The sequence below is a fragment of the Crocuta crocuta genome, unplaced genomic scaffold, assembly GCF_008692635.1.
Source record: "Crocuta crocuta isolate KB4526 unplaced genomic scaffold, BGI_CrCroc_1.0 scaffold449, whole genome shotgun sequence".
In the NCBI taxonomy this organism is placed as follows: domain Eukaryota; kingdom Metazoa; phylum Chordata; class Mammalia; order Carnivora; family Hyaenidae; genus Crocuta; species Crocuta crocuta.
The window spans coordinates 848,178-854,845 of record NW_027533117.1 but is presented as its reverse complement, the minus strand read 5'-3'; the positions used below and the strand labels follow the sequence as shown (position 1 = coordinate 854,845).

The 6,668-nt window shown below is 33.8% G+C and overlaps 1 long non-coding RNA gene across 1 annotated transcript in view; it reads right to left on the bottom strand.

The window, feature by feature from the left end:
* Positions 1–2,065, bottom strand: part of LOC144216795 (uncharacterized) — a 40,958-nt gene extending 38,893 nt beyond the window's left edge. Inside the window, exon 1 of the long non-coding RNA XR_013330761.1 lies at positions 1,886–2,065. This is a non-coding gene — a long non-coding RNA (uncharacterized LOC144216795). The remainder of the gene's footprint in view (positions 1–1,885) is intronic.
* Between the last annotated feature and the right edge of the window lie 4,603 nt (positions 2,066–6,668).

Sequence of the window (6,668 nt, the reverse complement as noted above, 5' to 3'; positions counted from 1 at the left end):
CATAATGGTTATATAGTATAATTTGTATATATATACAGTTATATATATGTAACAATATAACTGTATATATACATTTGTAACAATACATACTGTATATATACACATTTGTATATATACATAGTCTTACAATAACAATATAACAATATAGCTATATATATTTGTATATATACTATATAATAGAACTTACGTATATACATTTGTGTGTATGTGTGTGTATATACGTATATACGTGTATATATGTGCATATATATATATAGTCTTACACATAAATTGTCTTACATATTGTAAGTCCTACAATAAAATCTTATAATTATTTTTAATGAACTTTAATGAACTTGTTTTTTAAAAGTGAGGAATAGGGAAAAAAAAGAGACAATAGTATTCAATTATATAGTTATGTAATCTTTTATATTTACCCACATAATTATTTCAATGTCACTCTTTATTTCTTCATGTGGACTTGAATTCCTTCATGGTATCACTTTCTTTCAACTTAATGACCTTCTTTTAGTACTTCTGCTATGATTTATTTAAAAAAGCTTGCTCAGGGAATGTTTTACTTTTGCCTTCATTTATGAAAGAGTGCTTGCTCGATATAGGATTCTTGACTGGCAGATGCTTTTTTCCCCAACAGTTTCAATAGTCATTCCACTGCCTCTGGTCTCCATTGTTTTATATGAGAAAGCCGCTCTTAATCTTATTATAATTTCCTTATGCATAACAAGTTGTTTCAAACATGACTCTTTGTGTCTGGTTTTCAGGAATTGAACTGTGAGATATGACAATGAATCTCTTTGTCTTTATCCTGCTTAGATTATACGATTATTATGTTTCATCCAATTTGAAAAGCAGCCATCATTTCTTCAAACATTTTTTCCTGCCTATCTCATCTCCCTCTAGAGCTCTTATTACGTGTATGTTAGTATATTTGATGGTGTCCCTCAGGTCTCTGACTCACATTCTTTATTATTTTTATGATGTTTTTTAAATTTGTTAATTTCTATTGATTTATCTTCAAGGTTACTAATTATTCATTCTGCCTCTGAATTCTGCTGAGAAAAGTCACTTGCAGTCTCTACAGTTTTTATACTTTTCAACTTAAGGATTTATTTTTCATAATTTCTAACTCTATCAATTTTTTTTATTTTGTGAGTCAATTATTTAACTCTCTAAACACAGTTTCTCTTAGTTCTTAGATCATATTTACAATACTTTCTTTGATGTCTTTATCATCTTGGCTACTCAGAAATAGTTTCTATCAGCTGTATTTTGTTGTTGTTTCTGTATTTTGATCTCAATTTCTTGTATCTTTGCCTATCTCCTAAGATTTTGTTGAAAAGTTGTCATTTTAGAGAGTATATTATGGCAAATATAGATACTGAACTTCCTCTTCCTGGGAAAAGAAAGAGAGTGTATTTTGTTTTTGTTTTTGTTTTAATTAGGTGAATTGCTGACACTAATTACATATCCATAGTATGCACTCCTGATAATTCTGCTTAGTTTTGTTTCACCTTTGTCAAATTATTTTCTTGGCTTCCCAACAGTGCCCCACTTTGCCGATGAATCTTCATGTGTCTTTGAAAGTACATTTGAAAGTTCAAGAAGCTTGAATCGACCCCACTTCTATCCTCTATTCAGTCAGGAAATTCACTACTTGGGGAAGAAAGGGTTCCCTGATGGTTAGGTATGTACAAAGTCTTGTGCAAAAACATAGCCTTCCAAATCACCAGAAATGTGTGAAAATTCGTCAACGCACACTCTAAGTGTCTCATTCTTTGAATACGCCAATTAAATTTCTACCTGTTTTGCTAGTCTGTTGCTTGCCCCAGACAATATTACAAACATAGCCTAACTGTGATGTTGCCTTTATAAACACATAACCTACCTGTGATTATTTGCCACAAGGATTACTATTATTTCTCACGATGTTCCTGGCGATAGTTTTTCCCCAACTCTGCACCAAATCAAGGGCACTTTCTTGGGCATCACAGCTGCCTGTCCTCCCAGCCTGTCCAACCTTGGGAGAACCACAGTGCTGGGCTGGGTTCCATATATTTCCCAAAAGTCAGTAGAAAAAAGAATAAAATATAAGTAAAGTCACTATTTTTAACTTATTTACTTTTCTTTTGCTTTTCAATAAAAATTGTATTATTCTGCTAATAAAGTTATTAGCAATTTATTTTTATTATTCCTATTGTTATCATCATCATTATTATTATTTCTAAAATGTACTGGTATTCATCTTTCCACAATAATTTCCTCTTAAACATCTCTCTCCCTATATTATGTATTATAATATGTATTATAATATTAAAGAGAGAGATACTGAGGAAAGGGCAGAGAGAGAGGGACAGAAAGAATCTTTAGCAGGCTCCATGCTCAGTGCAGAGCCTGATGTGGGACTTAATCTCATGGCCCTGAGATCATGATCTGAGCTAAAATCAAGAGTTGGATACTTAACTGACTGAGCCATCCAGAAGCCCCAAATATATCTGTATTCTTAAGGGAAACAAAACATGCCATATATAAAGAACTTAAAAAAGGAATATTAATAACAAATTAGAAAATAAATCTTGATTTATTGAAAAAATTATGTTAGAAGAGAGGTATGAATATAATATTTTGCTTAGGGTCTCTCTTTATACACACACACACACATACACACACATTATGTACACATACTTTTTCTCTTAATTTAATGTTTTTGTTATAAGAGTAAGGTGCAAGTTATTTGTCATTGTTTGATATTTAGATAGACTTTTGTTAAAGAAAAGAATTTGGGGCAGCACTATATGCCAAGTTTAAGAATCATTTACTAGCTCTGTGATTTTATACAGATGGCTTTGTCTCTTTTTATTTAATTATGGTAAGAACACTTAACCTGTTAACTACCTTCTACCTTCTTAACATAATACCCGTAATACACATAAGTGCACAATACAGCTCTACTGCTAACTATAGGTACAATGTTGGATAGCAGATCTCTAGAACTTAATCCTCTTGCTTAAATAAAAGCTATGTACCTGATGAACAGTAACTCCTCATTTTTCCCTTCTCCCAGCCCCTGGACCCCACAGATCCACTCTGCTTCTATGAGCATGACTATTTTTGATATATCGTATAAGTATAATAAAGCAGTATTTATTTTTGTGACTGGCTGACATCAAGGAGCATTATGTTCTCCCTGCATCCATGTTATTACATATGCAGAATGCTCTTTTTTTAGGGCTGAATTATATTCCATCCTTGGGTTCTTTAACCTTTAGTTTATTCATTTCTATACCAGGGATAATAGTTTTGTTACTGGATCATTATAAATATTAAATGAGATATTGCATACAGAATCCTAGCACCAGCAATATTAAAGGCTAAATAAGTGCCTCCCGTTTTACTACAAGTAGTAAAATCATTAATAGTTATGGAATTCCAATAAGCTCATTTAGGTAAGTTGCCAACTCTCCTAGCACCAGCAATATTAAAGGCTAAATAAGTGCCTCCCGTTTTACTACAAGTAGTAAAATCATTACTAGTTATGGAATTCCAATAAGCTCATTTAGGTAAGTTACCAACTCTCCAATCAATTTATTACATATGACAGGTTTCTGGCCAGTCTTGGTGATTCTGGTGAATATCAAATGGTGTAGTTACAGGAATAGAATTCAGCTAAGCCTGGGACCAAACAGTTAGGAGAATGTTACACAAGGAAATTAACCCGTGAATTTGACCTTGGACCACCTCGATGTGCATTCAGCAATTTCTGATGTATAAAGTTTTTACTATTCAGTGGGATCTGGCATCAAGGAGATAGGCATGCCTAGGAGAACTTATTAGCTCCATAACAACTGTAAAAAGGTTTTTGAAGGATCTTCCTGGAATCTGGCCTTGACTAAGCTGTGCTACTAAGAGGCCTTAGTTGGGGTTTGAAGATCAGATATCTTAGTCTCTGACTGAGGGATACTAAATGTTCTACAGTGTGTAATTAAGTCTGTGTGTTGACTTGAATCTTTCACCCACATTGATTCATGCATTTTATATGTATTTTAATGTCTTTTTAAAGTATTTTGTATTTGCTCAATTATGATAATTATACAACATTTACTCTCTAAACCATAAACAAATGAATACATTTAATGAAAAACAATATATATTTATATGTGTTTAAGTGAATAAAACCACAAATCAGTAAGAAGAGAACGTCCTAAAGAAACTAGTTTACATCATGCTCATGAGTCTGGGCTACCAAACAAAAGCTACCTGTTTGTTGTTATTTTTGTCTCCAAGACTACCTTTCATCTTTTAGTTATTTTCAATGGAACATGTCATTGGAAGACTAAGAATAGCTGAATCAGTGTACAGCATAGAAACTCACTGTTGAATATTTCATTAGTCTCATGCATTTTAACCATAGGACTAACATAATTGAGTCTTAATTCTCTTTAACCTTGGCATCACTGCATTTCTATGAATTTTTCTTTTTTCTTGCAGGATGTTTTATAAAGGTGTTTTGTAAATTATTATTTAATGTTTATTTATTTTGAGAGAGAGAGAGAGAAGCCAAGCACAAAGGGGGGGGGGGCAGAGAGAGAGAGGGAGAGACAGAATCTGAAGCAGGCTCCAGGCTCTGAGCTGTCAGCACAGAGCCCAACACGAGATTCATGAGTGGTGAGATCATGACCTAAGCCTAAGTTGGACTCTCAACCAACTGAGCCACCCAGGTGCCACTATTAAAAGGTGATTTTTCAGCAGTAAAGTCATCCATTAAAATGTACCCAGTTAAAAAAACAACTTTTGCCCAGCCACTCTGCAAATTGCTCATAGACATCTTTAGTGCCATAATCATGAGCTGTTACAGTGTTTGTGTGGGAATTAGAGACACTGGAATATTCATGGTGAAAAATAAAGTAAAAAAAAAAGATAGGCTCATATTTTACACTATCAGATATTTTAGAATATATCTCCAATTATACAAATCATGTGGTACCTAAGATACATAAATAAAACCAGGTTGTAAAAGGAAGTCTATACTTCTAATTAGATCACAAGCTCTTGAAGATCATGGGCCACATCCTTCACAATGTTTCTTCTGTAGTATCAATAACAAAAGGTCATGACAAAGATTCAAAACATGAAATGACCATTTATTTATTCACCAAATATTTAACGAGCATATATCATATTCATGATACTGTGCTAGAATCTATTGCAGATCAAAGATAACTGCCACAGATCTTAATTTATGGTCTCTCTTTTCCCTGCCCTTCCCATGTATGCTAGTTTTTGATGCTGGAGACAGGACTCTGTGACTTGCATTTCTCTCTGGCCAGCTGGCTCCCTGTTGGCTCAGCCAAGAAAGGGAAGGACCTTTACATTTTTTTTCCTGTTTCTTACCAAGATTACCAAGGCTACTCCAACAGTGCTTTTTCACACCAACAACAGCATTTTTTGTTTGTTTTCTTTTGGGTGGGGGGAGACGTTAATCATCTTTCTTTCTTTCTGTCTGCCTGTCTTTCTAAGTAGGCTTTCTAGGTTCGTGGTATGTGGTAAGAAAAGATGCATGGTATGACTTCATTTTTTAAAAATTTGTAGTGACTTATTTTGGGCTTAATAAGTAATTTATTCTGGAGAATGTTCCTTGTACTCTTGAAAAGAATGTGTATTCTGCTTTTTTTTTTTATGATGGAATGTTCTGATTATGTCTGTTCATTCCATCTGCTCCAGTGTATTCAAAGCCACTGTTTCCTTAATTATTTTCAGTTTGGATGATCTGTCCATTGATGTAAGTGGGTTGTTAAAGTCCCCTATTATTATTGTATTAGTATTGATCATGTATTTTGTACTTATTAAAACCATTTTATGTATTTGGTGCTCTCGTGTTTGGGTGCTCTGTTGGCGCAGAGCCCAGTTCAGGGCTCAAACTCACAAAGCCTAGCCAAAGTTGAATGCTTAACTGAATGAGCCACCCAGGCCCCCTATTATAGTCTTTGTCTTAACCTTTGTTATTTTCCTATGTTTGCTTTGCTACCTGGGTTACTTTTGACATGCATTTGCATGATAAATATTTCTCTATCTCCTCACTTTCTATCTGCAGGTGTCTTTTGGTCTGAAATGAGTCTCTTGTAGGCAGCATATATATGGGTCCTTTTAAAATTATTTTATTCTACTTTATTAATTTTTATCCACTGGTACCCAATGTCTTTTATTGGAGCATTTAGTCTGTTTACATTTAGAATAATTATTGATAGTATTCTGTTCTACTAGCAATGTTAGGTTTCAGTTTGTTATTTTAACAGCGACTTCAAAACCAGTATTATACTGTCCTCTAAGAGATGTCAGTAGCTGCTGTGTAGTACGCTTTCTATATTTCTGGATTTCAGCTCCACAGAGTTTTTCCTCCCAAGTTCTTAATGATCAGTTTTTGCTAAGCACTGTCTCTCCTCAAAGGTCTTCACATAAATTCCATGTGTCTATTACTCTTAGATACTAAGTTTTAGTATTGCCAACCGTGTCTCTTTGTTCCCACACCCTAGGATTGGCTACTTCTTTCTGCAGTGATTACCTGCAAGATACTTTATTATTTCCTTTCTTCATCCTCCAGTTAACAGTTCTTTTTGTCTTTGTTTATTATTGTAGGAATGGTACATGACATAAAATTTACCATTTTAATCATT